General features: G+C 47.5%; 2 protein-coding genes across 4 annotated transcripts in view; one reads left to right on the top strand and one right to left on the bottom strand.

Annotated features, from left to right (window-relative positions):
• LOC117869997 (zinc finger protein 883-like) overlaps positions 1-13,716 on the top strand; it is a 929,932-nt gene that overhangs the window by 450,279 nt on the left and 465,937 nt on the right. The window lies entirely within an intron of this gene.
• LOC117870029 (zinc finger protein 501-like) overlaps positions 1-13,716 on the bottom strand; it is a 561,112-nt gene that overhangs the window by 390,220 nt on the left and 157,176 nt on the right. The gene's annotated exons all lie outside the window — the stretch shown is intronic.

Here is a 13,716-nt window from a genome sequence, read left to right as displayed (position 1 = left end):
TTGGGGAGGGGGGTGGAATGAGCATACCTACTCTGACTGCAGAGCTGCACAACCAGGCTGAAAAAAGAAGGTACTGCTCAGCTCCCAGGACTTTGCAGCTGGACACCACCTTCTGGGTCCTAGTGCTGGTTGAGCTCCCTTCTGTGTACTGGGAGCCATCCTTCATCTTGTACAACAGTGAGTGCCCATGGTGGGGCAAGCAGGGCAGGGGGACAGAGGCAGTGGGGAAGGAAGGGGCATGGGATGTGGAAGAGAAGGGGATAGGGCAGGGATCGGCAACCTTCAGCACGTGGCCCATCAGGATAAGCCCCCTCGTGGGCCGGGCCAGTTTGTTTACCTGCTGTGTCTGCAGGTTTGGCCGATCGCAGCTCCAGGCAAATGAGGGGCTGCAGGATGAGGGATGTGCTGGCGGTGGCTTCTTGCAGCCCTCATTGACCTGGAGCAGCAAACCGCAGCCAGTGGGAGCTATAACACTGGTCTACAATTTTTGAGAAGTCATCTGCTTCAGAGATAAAATGTGCTATTTATTATGTATTTTGATGTGCTGAATTCAAATATGACCATTAAAACAACTGATTGGCTACTGTTTCTAAGATATTTAAGTTTTTACATTTTATGTCTATGTATATTGTGTAGATAGTAGAGTTTTAATCATAAATTGTAAACCTAGGTATTTTCATGTGTTTATGGTTGCTTTACATGATAATATTTCACCTGTCCTGTTTATTTAACACTTTAAAAATCAGCAAAAGGGTTATATAAATAAAAAATTTTATGAAACAAAAGGCAAAAAACTATTATGTACATAGTTTAGTCCTATTCAGTGTCTACTCAGCGCTTCTTGACTTTTCTCTTGTATTCATTAAATGGAGCATCTCTTGTCGCTGTCCAGCAATAGTCTGCAAGCATTGTTGGGCTCCATTTTCTGCATTTCTCCATTGTTGCAATGTCCTGGTGAAATCGCTCGCCGTGCTCGTCGCTCACTGCTCCGCAGTTCGGTGGAAAAAAATCTAGATGAGAGTGCAAAAAATGTATCTTTAGTGACATGTTGCAACCAAGGCTTTTGTATGCCTTGAGGAGGTTTTCCACCAACAACCTGAGGTTGTCTGCCTTGTTGTTTCTGAGAAAATTTATTGCCACTAACTGGAAGGCTTTCCATGCCGTCTTTTCCTTGCCACGCAGTGCATAGTCAAATGCATCATCTCGAAGAAGTTCACAAATCTGAGGACCAACAAAGATACCTTCCTTTATCTTAGCTTCACTTAACCTTGGAAATTTTCCATGGAGGTACTTGAAAGCTGCTTGTGTTTTGTCAATGGCCTTGACAAAGTTCTTCATCAGACCCAGCTTGATGTGTAAGGGTGTTAACAAAATCTTCCTTGATTCAACAAGTGGTGGATGCTGAACACTTTTCCTCCCAAGCTCCAATGATTATCGGAGTGGCCAATCTTTCTTGATGTAGTGGGAATCTCTTGCACGACTATCCCATTCTCAGAGAAAACAGAAGTACTTTGTGTATCCAGTCTGCAGACCAAGCAAGAGAGCAACAACCTTCAAATCACCACAAAGCTGCCACTGATGTTGGTCATAGTTTATGCACCTCAAAAGTTGTTTCATGTTGTCATAGGTTCCCTTCATATGGACTGCATGACCAACTGGAATTGATGGCAAAACATTGCCATTATGCAGTAAAACAGCTTTAAGACTCGTCTTCGATGAATCAGTGAACAGTCTCCACTCATCTGGATCGTGAACGATGTTGAGGGCTGCCATCACACCATCGATGTTGTTGCAGGCTACAAGATCACCTTCCATGAAGAAGAATGGGTCATTCAGTTCATCTTGTGTTATGAGGTGTGGTTCAGAGGAGGAGGAGGATGGGAGAAAATGTGGGTCCTGTGACATTGATGGTTCAGGACCAGAAGTTTCATCCTCTTCCTCGTCTGACTCAAGTGAGAATGATTCTGGTGATCAGGAACCGGCACGCCTTCTCCGTGGGGTACTGGGCATATAGCTGATGGAATGTTTGGATAATGCACAGTCCACTTTTTCTTCTTTGACACACCTTTCCCAACTGGAGGCACCATGCAGAAGTAACAATTGCTGGTATGATCTGTTGGCTGTCTCCAAATCATTGGCACTGCAAAAGGCATAGATTTCCTTTTCCTGTTCAACCACTGGCAAAGATTTGTTGCACAAGTGTTGCAGCATATGTGTGGGACCCACCTCTTGTCCTGATCTCCATTTTACAGGCAAAATAAAGGTGATAGGATTTCTTAACCATAGTGGTTATACTGCGCTTTTGTGATGCAAAAGTCACTTCACCACAAACATAGCAGAAGTTATCTGCACTGTTCACACAAGTACGAGGCATCTCTGCTCACTTTGGCTAAACAGAAATGTGTCCCTTTGCAAAATCAAACACTGACAAATAAGAGAGCACGACACTGTATGATTTCTAGAGCTGATATAGGGCAATTTGTTCAGCAGAGTGATGTAAGCTTTGTTATGATTACATCATCCATGACTTCTAGGAATAACATGATGCAATTCATATCATGTATGATGCAATACCAGCTTCAGATTGCATCATTCATTGTTTTGCCTAAAAAGCAAGTACTGTCCAAACCCAGTCATAGATTTATTCATAGATCCAGTCAAAGATGTATTTTAGTCATTTCTGGTTTAAATTGAGATCCCTTCCCTTTATAACTCATTTATCCTCCGCCATTCCCAAGTCAAGGGTCGTATATACTGACCCAATAGCATATCTTGAAAACTAGAGACAGTCAACAATTTTAAGTATCATTTTCATTCTCAGTGACCCAGAATTAGTAAAGTTTGACTACATTTATTTCAGAAGCATTTTGGCTGCAGAGCAGTGTAATCAGCCAAACCTGTGGACGTCAGGGGGCTTACCCTGGTGGGCCACGTGCGAAAGGTTACCAATCCCTGGGATAGGGGAAATGGGGTCCCAGCATGCGGATCCCCTTGGCAGCAGCTGGGGATCCCTTGTTAAACAGGCCAATCAAACCCTCACCCTGACAGGCCCCACCTCCCCTGCATCTGTACCACCCCGATTATCTCCCACAGACACCCTCCCCACTGAGCCCTAACCACCTGCACCTGGACCCCAGCCTGTAGATAAATCTCTGTATTAAGCATCTTCACATAACTTTCATATGACTTTGTATGATGCCTCTCTATATAACCTTGTATTAAGTCTATCCATATATAACCTCTAACTTTCATATGACTTTGTATTATGCCTCTTCATATAACCCTGTATTAAGTTATTTTCATACAACTTTGTATCAGGTGCTTTGATATAGGAACTTTGTATCAGATCCCTATGTAGAAAAACTTATAGAATACTTTGTATTAAGCCTTGGTATAATGTTATAGCCCCTAAGGATAGGTAAAGTAAAAGAAAAATGTATTTTTGCTAGCAGTAGAATAAGATTTCCCCCTCCCCACACTCCCTTAATCAATTGGCATGTTGAATGAATGAGGTGTGAATGAGCAGGCGTGGAAGGCAAGCACCTCCAGACAGCTAGTTGGAGAGGGGATGGAAGCCAGATCCAAGAACAATCAAACTTGTCACGTGGGCTCACTAAAGAAGAGCAGACATATTGATGGCCTCGGGGGGAGGGGGGGAGTTAGAATCAAGCACCTTCTTTTGGAAACAACCTCTTTGAACAGTATTGAGACAACACGCAGAAGGAAGCAGCACAAAGGACCAACGGACACAGATTTTGAATCTGGCATAGATTTGCATGAGATGGAAGCTGCTATAAATATGAGGTGTCTTGCAGAGGACCCTGGGTCTTGTCAACATTGGAGCATTGATCCAGATCAGCAGAAGCCTGGCTCCACCTATCTAACTCACCTGGCTAGTGAAGTTAAGGGGAGCAACTAGTTGGTAACAACAACAAGACAAAGTGTGTTTGTGTGTGTGTATGTGAGTGCATGAGTGTAATATAGATCATATGCATATGATACAGTGTTGATTGATGCATGTATTACCAATGAATGTGGCATTTGCCTTATTCCCCCTGAAAAGATCCTGTGCAGTACTTTAAGTACAACAACCCCACCTCCCCTGCACCCAGACTCCCCCCCTCACCCCGCTGAGCTCCAACCACTTTCACTTGATCTCCCCTGCAGATTTCCATTGCCCCTGCACCTGCCACCTCCCTGTGCATGCAGATCCCCCACTGAGCTGCCTGCACCCCGACTACCCCCCACAGAACCCTCTTCCTCCCCCACAGAACCCTCTTACTCCCATCTGGATACCCCCACACTAAGTCCCTCTGCACTTGGATCCTGATGCTGGGCTGAGCCTCCCTGCCCACATCTGATGTGCCTGGCACAAAAGGGGCAGGGCCCCAGGGTGTTTCTGTGGCAGGCCTGGCCCTTGTGCTGTGTCAGGGTCAGGTTCAGCCTCACTGCCAAGTCCCTGTCCCAGGGGAGGGGGAAGGCTGCAGGGTGATCTCCCACCTCCATGCAGCCAGTGACCTGTGCTCCCCACTGCCATGGTGGAGCTTTCACATTTATTTATTATAAAAAAAATCAGAATTTTAAAATATTATGCACAGAATTTGATGCAGAATTCCCTCAGGAATATGGGGCGCTGTACAGCTGTGATGGTGGGACTGTGAAGGGGGTGCTGGACAGTAGGGGATCTGTGGGTGGGGGAGCTGGGCAGAGGGTATGGTGTGCAGGGTGCTGTGTAGTTGTGGTGGGATGTCAGTGGGAGGGGTCTCTAGGCAGGGGGTGCTGGGCATAAGGATCTGTGGGGGAAGTCTGTGGGTGATAGGGCACTGGCATAAGAGCAGGGCACTGGGCAGGTGGCAATGTGGAAGGGGCACAATGGCAGCGCAGGGCTGGGTGGGCCAGTGTGCATCTAGCAGTTTGGGGTTTGTAAATAGTGCCCTTGTGCTGGGCTGAGTGGGGCCACTCCTTCTGTGCTGTGTCTCATTGCCCCCAACCTGCCCCTCGCTCTGCGGACTGCCCCCCATCACATGCCCTATTTCCCCAATGGGGGCCCACAAATATGTTTGGTGCTGGGCCCACAAAAAGTTAATCTGGCCCTGCAGGTGACATTGTAAATAAGAAGTGGGTGACATTATCTCTCATAAAAGTAAACAAACTTGTTTGTCTTAGCGATTGGCTGAACAAGAAGTAGGACTGAGTAGACTTGTAGGCTCTAAAGTTTTACATTATTTTCATTTTGAGTGCAGTTATGTAACAAAAAAATCTTACATTTGTAAGTTTCACTTTCAGGATAAAGAGATTGCACTACAGTACTAGTATGAGGTGAACTGAAAAATACTATTTCTTTTGTTTATCATTTTTACAGTGCAAATATTTGTAATAACAAATAATAATGTGAGCAGTGTACACTTCGTATTCTGTGTTGTAATTGAAATCAATATATTTGAAAATGCAGAAAAATATCCAAAAATACATTTAAATTGGTATTCTATTATTCTTTAACAGTGTGATGAAAACTGCAATGAATCACAATTCATTTTTTTAATTGAGTTCATTTGTTTTGAGTTAATCGCTTGAGTTAACTGCGATTAATTGACAGCCCTAATAATAACAATTCCTGTGGAAAGAGGCCAGGAGCTCTTGGGTGAGAGTGGAGTTCAGCCTCCAGAGCTAGTTCAGCTTGGGGCTGCCCTGCTGAAGGTATGGAGCATATAGTGAGGGGCAAGGATGCTGGGTGGGTGGGATGGTTCTTGTGATGTCTCAGATCTCTGTACAGCTCTCAGAGGCCCCTAAGACCCCTAGATTGGGGGGGTCCTTCTTCCAAAGTCCCTCAGTAATTGGGGATTCACATCTGGGAGGTCTGTCAGTTTCCTGCCCACTCCCTGCTAAAGAAGAGTGACTGGGATTCTGAAGTAAAGTGAATTAGGGTTGTGATTCCTCCTCTTTTGTGGCCCTGAATTGAGAGTGAGAGCAGCGGGTGGAGAAGCTAATAGCCCGGCTGTGTCTCCGTCACCTGGCTGGTGGTATCAGGGATCCTGGTGTTACCGCAGTGGGACTCCTAGGTGGAGTTGCCATTTGCAGTCCATATACAGAACTTTTACCACAAGGGAAATCAGCAGGTTGAGAGGTGCTAGGATGGGGGGAGGAAGTGGACAAAGGGAACCCCAGAAATCAGCCAGAATCCAGATCTCACATTCAATGCTATGAGTTTCTGAAGAATTCCCACCTGGAAATTGAACCTTCATCTACATTGCCACTTACTACGGTATAACTTACATCGCTCAGGGGTGTGAATAACCCCCGCCCCCCCCCAAGCAACGTAAGTTACAGTGACCCAGAGTGGACAGCACTATGTTGGAGGGAGAACTCCACTCATGGAGGTGGACATATTATGCCAATGGGAGAGAGCATGTAGCACTTCTATGCAGATGAGTCCCTAGCATCTGTTCAGCAGAATCCCTTGCCTCCAACCTTCCCATCATGGGTGGCACATGAACAGCAGGTTGAGGGAGGCTAGCCCCCAGCCATGCCCCTTACACCTGAGGCCCCACCTCTTCCATGCACACATACGCCACTGGAGGCCAAAGCACACACCCCCACTGCAGCCACCAGCCCCTGCACCAGGCTAGACCCCTAGTTGTGGAGCACCGGGAGGGCGGGCAGTATGTGTCTGCAGCTTCCCCCAGCCCCAGAGCATTAGGAGGGCAGGCAGAGTGGCCCCAGCCTCCTCAGCCCCAGAGTGTCAGGGAGGTGGGCAGCATGCCCCCAGCCTGAGCCGGGGACACTACACAGGGGGACTGGAGCTGCACACTGCCACACATAGTGCGGGTGGGAAGGGGTAAACTGGGGGCGGGGTGTGCGCAGGGCCATGCCTGGGTGTTTGGGGAGGCACAGCCTCCCCCAGCCTATGGTACCTGCCACCCATGCTTCCCATCCAGACAGATCAGAGCCGGTGACTAGTACTGGGTTTACAATGACACTGGTGCTACATTCAGAAGGAGTCCCAGCACCTGGACAGAACCCTTGCCCCCCCACTCCACCTGTGTTCCACCCTGAGGCCCTGCCCCTGCTCGCTCCTCTCTGCCTCCATCTCACCTCACCCCCCGTTCACTCCCCTCTGCCCACTGCTTGACCCTCTCTGCCCTCTCCCCCACCCACTGCTCACCTCCTCTGCTCTCTCCCCCACACTTATCCACTGATCATTCCTCACCATCCCCTGCTCCTCATGCAAACGGCTGGGAAGGGGCAAGATGCCGAGCAGGGGCACAGTTTTGGGGTGGAACATGGGGGCATGGCCTTGGGGTGGAGCGTAGATGGAGCTGGGGTAGGGTTGCCAACTTGGTCATATTTTAAAACTGTCCACTCCAGCAGGAGTGCCAGAACCTCTCCTACCTTGCCTATTCCCTTGGAGGTGACATTCCTGCCCCGCCTCTTCCCCACAAGGCTCCACCCCCGATTCACTCCTCTTCCGCCCTTCGCTGCTTTTCCCTTCCCACCTCTGATGCCTGAGTCAGGAGGGTCTTGTCTGTGGAGCTGGAGCTGGGAGGTGCATCCTCCTGAAGCAGGTAGGAGGCAGCCTGGGCTGAGTAGGGGCTGGTGTAGGTGATGACCTAGCGCTTCCCTGCTTCTTCCACTGACAGTAACCAGAGTTTGGGTTTCTGGTTAGTTGATCTGACCGGACACTGTCAGGTCCCATTTTTGACTGGACTTTCTGGCTGAAAACCAAGCACCTGGACACCCTACGGAGGAGTGGGGGAGGTTCATAGTCTGGGCACTAGGGCCCACAAAATCTTAATCCAGTCCTCCGGGTGACATAAATGAGGAGGTCTCCCCTAGGATCAGACAGGGAATGAGGAGGAATTGCTCCCCCCCCCAGCACTGCAGGATCACTGCAGAAGGATCAAGCTTTGGGAGCTAATATTCTTCCTCCCACTCTCCAGGTGCCGATGCTGATCCATTGGCATTTAACCGAGTCACACGTGGGGTGACTGTCTGGAATGATGGCCCCACAAAGGGGGTTATCTCTCTCTCTCCTGCCTGAAGTGAGGCCGGAGCAGCTCCCACAAGGGGCCTACATACCCCTTACTGAGCTGGTAATTTTCTCTCGGTGTTTCATGCCTCAGGTCTCCCTCTGTATCTGGAGGTGTCAGAAATCCTCCAATCCAAGTCAGTGACAGAAGGCAGGGGATCACCCCCTGAGCTAAAGCATAGCAGAGCATTTCCCTGGGAAGCTGAGTATGACCTGGCTCCAGAGGGGCAGGGAGCTGATGCTGCTGTCGCTGTGCAGGAAACAACAGAACCCAAAATCCATGGGATTAAACTTTCATTTGGGGGTAGAGGAAGAGGGGACCAATTTATGATTTTTGAATGGTTTGAGCTGGTGAAACTACATCCTCACCCTCAGCAAATAAATGTCTCTGCGCCCTCAACCTTCTTCCAGCTGGGATCGGAGGCATCCTCACTGGGGGATGAAGAGTAGCCTGTAATCCCCCCTAGCTCCATTCCTGGGATTAGGGAGCTCCTTGATGGGGATAAGGGAGGGAGCAGCCTGTATCCCACACTGCCCTAATGCTGGGGTGAGGGGCCTGGTGGAGAGGGACGGTGCACAGCTGGTGTGTGAACTGGCAGAAGGCAAGAGTCAATGCTCCGGCTGCTGGAGCATCAAACTGATATGCTCCAGTGTATGGTTGAGCTGAAGTAAAGGCAGCAGGAGCACAGACCGCCACTACAGCCCCTGTGTAACCAACAGCCCTCCTCCCCAAGTTCCATAGCCTCCTCACCCAGATGCCCAAGAACGCGCTGCTGGCGGCCTCTGGCCACCCAGCCACTCCACCCCAGGGGATTGCCCAAGCAACAGAAGGCTGGCCTTCAATAAGTTTTAAAGTGCAGTGTGGCCTTGTCCTTCCCTCCTCCCCCACCCAACTCGGCGCTTCCCTCCTCTCCCACCCCTCCCGGGCTACCTTGGCAGTTATCCCCCTATTTGTGTGATGAATTAATAAAGAATGCATGAATGTGAAGTAACAATGACTTTATTGCCTCTGCAAGCAGTGATCAAAGTGGGGAGGGGAGGGTGGATAGCTTACAGGGAAGTAGAGTGAACCAAGGGGGGGCGGTTTCATCAAGGAGAAACAAACAGAAGTTTCACACTGTAGACTGGCCAGTCACAAAACTGGTTTTCAAAGCTTCTCTGATGCACACCGCGCCCTGCTGTTCTCTTTTAACTTCCCTTGTGTCTGGCTGCACATAATCAGCGGCTAGGCGATTTGCCTCAACCTCCCACCCTGCCATAAATGTCTCCCCCTTACTCTCACAAATATTGTGGAGAACACAGCAAGCAGCAATAACAATGGGGATATTGGTTTCGCTGAGGTCTATCTGAGTCAGTAAACTCTGCCAGTGTACTTTTAAACATCCAAATGCACATTCTACCACCATTCTGCACTTGCTCAGCCTATAGTTGAACAGATCCTGACTACTGTCCAGGCTGCCTGTGTATAGCTTCATGAGCCATGGAAGCAAGGGGTAGGCTGGGTCCCCAAACATAACTATAGGCATTTCAACATCCCCAACGGTTATTTTCTGGTCTGAGAAGAAAGTTCCTTCCTGCAGCTTTTGAAACAGACCAGAGTTCCTGAAGACGCGAGCATCATGTACCTTTCCCGGCCATCCCATATTGATGTTAGTGAAATGTCCCTTGTGATCCACCAGTGCTTGCAGCAGCATTGAAAAGTACCCCTTACGGTTTATGTACTCGCTGGCTTGGTGCTCCGGTGCCAAGATAGGGATATGGGTTCCGTCTATCGCCCCAGCTGACCGGTAGCTGTCTGGCGTTGCAAGCTTCCAGAGGGCTATCGCCACTCACTTCTCAACTTGAGGGCTGCTCTCATCCTGGTATTCTTGACCTTCAGGGCAGGGAAAAGCAAGTCACAAAGTTCCATGAAAGTGCCCTTAGGCATGCGAAAGTTTTGCAGCCACTGGGAATCATCCCAGACCTGCAACACTATGCAGTTCCACCAGTCTGTGCTTGTTTTCCGGGCCCAGAATCTGCATTCCACGGCATGAACCTGTCCGATTAACACCATGATGTGCACATTGCCGGGGCCCGTACTTTGTGAGAAGTCTATGTCCATATCTATTTCCTCATCACTCTCATCACCGCGCTGCCGTTGTCTCCTCTCCTGGTTTTGCTTTGACAGGTTCTTGTTCTGCATATACTTCAGGATAATGCGCATGTTGGTTATAGTGCTCATAATTGCCACAGTGATCTGAGCGGGCTCTATGATCCCAGTGCTATGGTGTCTGGGCTGAAAAAAGGCGTGAAACTATTGTCTGACGTTGCTTTCACGGAGGGAGGGAGGGAGTGGGGGCCTGACTACATGTACCCAGAATCACCCACAACACTGTTTTGCCCCATCAGGCATTGGGATCTCAACCCAGAATTCCAATGGGTGGTGGAGTCTGCGGGAACTGTGGGATAGCTACCTACAGCTACCCACAGTGCAACGCTCCGAAGTCAACGCTATCCTTGGTACTGTGGATGCAGTCCGCAGACTTAATGCACTTTTGTGTGGGGACACACACAATCGACTGTAAAAAACGATTTCTAAAAAAACCGACTTCTATAAATTTGACCTAATTTCATAGTGTAGACATACCTAAGGGTATTTCTTCATTGCAATGTCAGCCCGGTGTCGCACGCTGTGCTCAGAGTAGCACCCTGGAAGCCCCATATTCACCACTGTCATATAATGACAATATGGTTTGTACAAAGTCTGCCTTGTGAGGTATCATTTTAAAAGCCTTGATCTGCTGAACATTAATATCTTCTTGGATTGTATGTGCTAGCATTGTTTGGGAAGTTATGAAGTTTTGCTCTGGGTGCATTACTGAAATATGTTTTGAGGTTAGGAAATGCCCACAACCAGCCTTTCAGGTGCAACAATGGAGGAGCCAGACTCGCTGTTGGCCCATTAAAGGTATCCACACTCCCAAGAACTATCCCAGGAGCTGTATACAATGCAGACTTCTCTGAGATAGCCCAGAAACAATGGACACTGCTTGACTCACATCATAGCAAAGGAAGTTCCTAGCAAGTTGGAAGAAACTATGAAAGAGGGGAAGAGATATCATGACTTGGCCTCTGTCCCCCACAACTCAACACCTGGAAACACATCTGGAGGACAAAGACTGAACTGAAATAATTCAGAGATCAGAAGAGACTAATAATAATATATTCAAATCAAAGTCCCCAAACAGACTAGTATTGGTTTCTCAGCAGAAAATTTTCAATTTTGGGGATTTTGTTTTCCCAGTCAGACCTTGCCACGGAAGCAGAAAGAAAATGTTTGAAAAGCCTCCTTCAGAACAGCTTTGCCTAGACACTCTAGGTGTGGGTCACTGTCATGGGCTTGGTGAGAATGGGGGCATTTTAATAATTTGGGGATGTCCCAGGGTGTTTGGGGGAGATTATGAGGATGTTACCTTTTGAGATAAAAACTAAGAAATACAGAACAAAGGTAATTATTTGAGAAATCTGGGATTTAGACATATTTTATTAAAAGCAGGGGCGGTCTGAGTTCCTGAGAATGTTTTTGTTTAGAAGGAAGCAAGGTGGCTTGGTCTGTCATTGTACCAAAGGGTAGATGGATGTTTGTAAAGGAGAGGAAAAGACTAAATGCACATAATGAGGAGAGAATTCAAACCCATGTGTACAAAGCACACTAGAGTAGTAGTCTATCACCTTACCCGCTTGGTCACCTCATCTGAGATGTCAAAACATCGACAGGAGGTAAAATCTAAGGCCAGCAGAGGTAGGGACAATAAGGAGTTTTTAAATACTAAGTGTAAGGAGGGTCTGAATGAGCTCCCCCCTCACATCTAGTGATGAGCTGGGGGAAAGACTTCAGGAACAGACCGTGTTTACATAGAAATGCCTACTCTGCCTAGCTATGCAGCAAGTATCCTTTGTATAAAACAAACAAAATATAAAGGTAATTCTTCTGTTTTCCTGCAGTCAGTAAAAAATTGATAAAAAGAAAGAATTATTTTTAAGCATTAATCTGTCCCCACCAAGGGTCTGGGAAATGTTTATTTTGTTTTTCAGACACTTTATGGGCAAGCTGGCACCAGTGGAAGAACAACTCAGAACACCATGGGTCCACTGTCGCAACAAAAAATTGTGTTCCGTGTTTGTGTTGTTTGTCTTGTTATTACTGTTATTTTGGTGGATATTGTAAATTCTTCAGGCATGACTCCCCCTTTTCATTGGACATGTCAAGCTGCCCCTTTTGGGATAAAGGGAAAATGTACCCTAATTAAACCTCTTCCACCCCCTGCTCCGCCACTTCCTTCCAAATTGTCTGTGACACACCCATCCCCATGGTGGTCTACCCCCATCTAGAGACCTGTGGTTCTTAATGCAACTGGTTTACAAATGACTATCACTCTGTTCCCCACTGAGTGGTATCTCAGTACAACATTTGTTAACTGTTCTCAGTTTACCAAAGTAGGTGAAAGAATGTTGCTATGAGTTTTTTGAAACTCATTTGAATTGGATGGATGGGAATTAAACAAGAACATCCGAAAACAGCGAGCCCTCAGAAATTACCTCTTGGAAGGTTGAAACTCGTTGAAGGAAGCTCACTCAGTGGCTCGAATCCAATGCTTGGAACATGTCCTAGGGCTACTAGATGCGGGGGATTATAACATGGATTTGCACTTAGCTCAGCCAACTGTTTGTTGGGAAATGTTATTCTAACCCCCAATCAGAGTTGGAAGGTGTCATAAACAGATAGTTAAGGGTTGATGCCTCTTTTACCTGTAAAGGGTTAAGAAGTTCACCTATCCTAGCTGACACCTGACCAGAGGAACCAATGGGGGGGATAAGATGTTTCAAAAGGAAGGAGGGAAGTTTCCTTTGTTTAGTTTCAGTTTAAGTTTTGACTGGAGTGGGAAAGCTCCAGAATTCTGCCTCTTATCAAGTAGTGAGTATTAGTGAAGGAAATAAATAGGTTTATTTCTTTGTAACTTGTCTTGGGCATTAGGGAAAAATCAAATTGGGTATTTTTTGTGTAACTAAGTTTCTGCCCAGGGGAACATCCTCTGTGTTTTGAATCTGTTGTCTGTGATATCAGCTTATATGCTATCTCCCAGAGTGTTTCTTTTACCTTTCTTTTCTTTAATTAAAAGCCTTTTTTTAAAGAACCTGATTGATTTTTCCTTGTTTTTAGATCCAAGGGGATTGGATCTGGACTCACCAGGGATTGGTGGGGGGGGAAAGGGGGTAAATAAGTAATTCGTCCTTGTTTTAAGATCCAAGGGGTTTGGATCAGTGTTCACCAGGTAATTGGTGGAGGAGTCTCTCAAGGCTACCCAGGGAAGGAAAGGTTTTTTTGGGGGGGAAGATAGAGTTTCCCAAATGACTCAAACTATTTGGGTGGTGGCAGCCAGACCAGATCTAAGCTGTTAATTGAGCTTAGGGGTTCACATGCAGGTCCCCACATCTGTACCCTAAAGTTCAGAGTGGGGGTGAAACCTATGACAGAAGGACCTCAGGATGTCATCTAGTCCTACTCCCTGCTCAAAGCAGGACCAACACCAACTAAATCATCCCAGTCAGGGCTTTGTCAAGCTGGGCCTTATAAACCTCTAAGGATGGAGATTCCACCACCTCCCTAGGTAACCCATTCCAGTGCTTCACCACCCTCCTAGGAAATAGTG

This window comes from Trachemys scripta, chromosome 25, assembly GCF_013100865.1.
Source record: "Trachemys scripta elegans isolate TJP31775 chromosome 25, CAS_Tse_1.0, whole genome shotgun sequence".
NCBI classification, from domain to species: domain Eukaryota; kingdom Metazoa; phylum Chordata; order Testudines; family Emydidae; genus Trachemys; species Trachemys scripta.
Note: the sequence above shows the minus strand (reverse complement) of the source record. Positions and strands in the feature narration are given on the sequence as shown.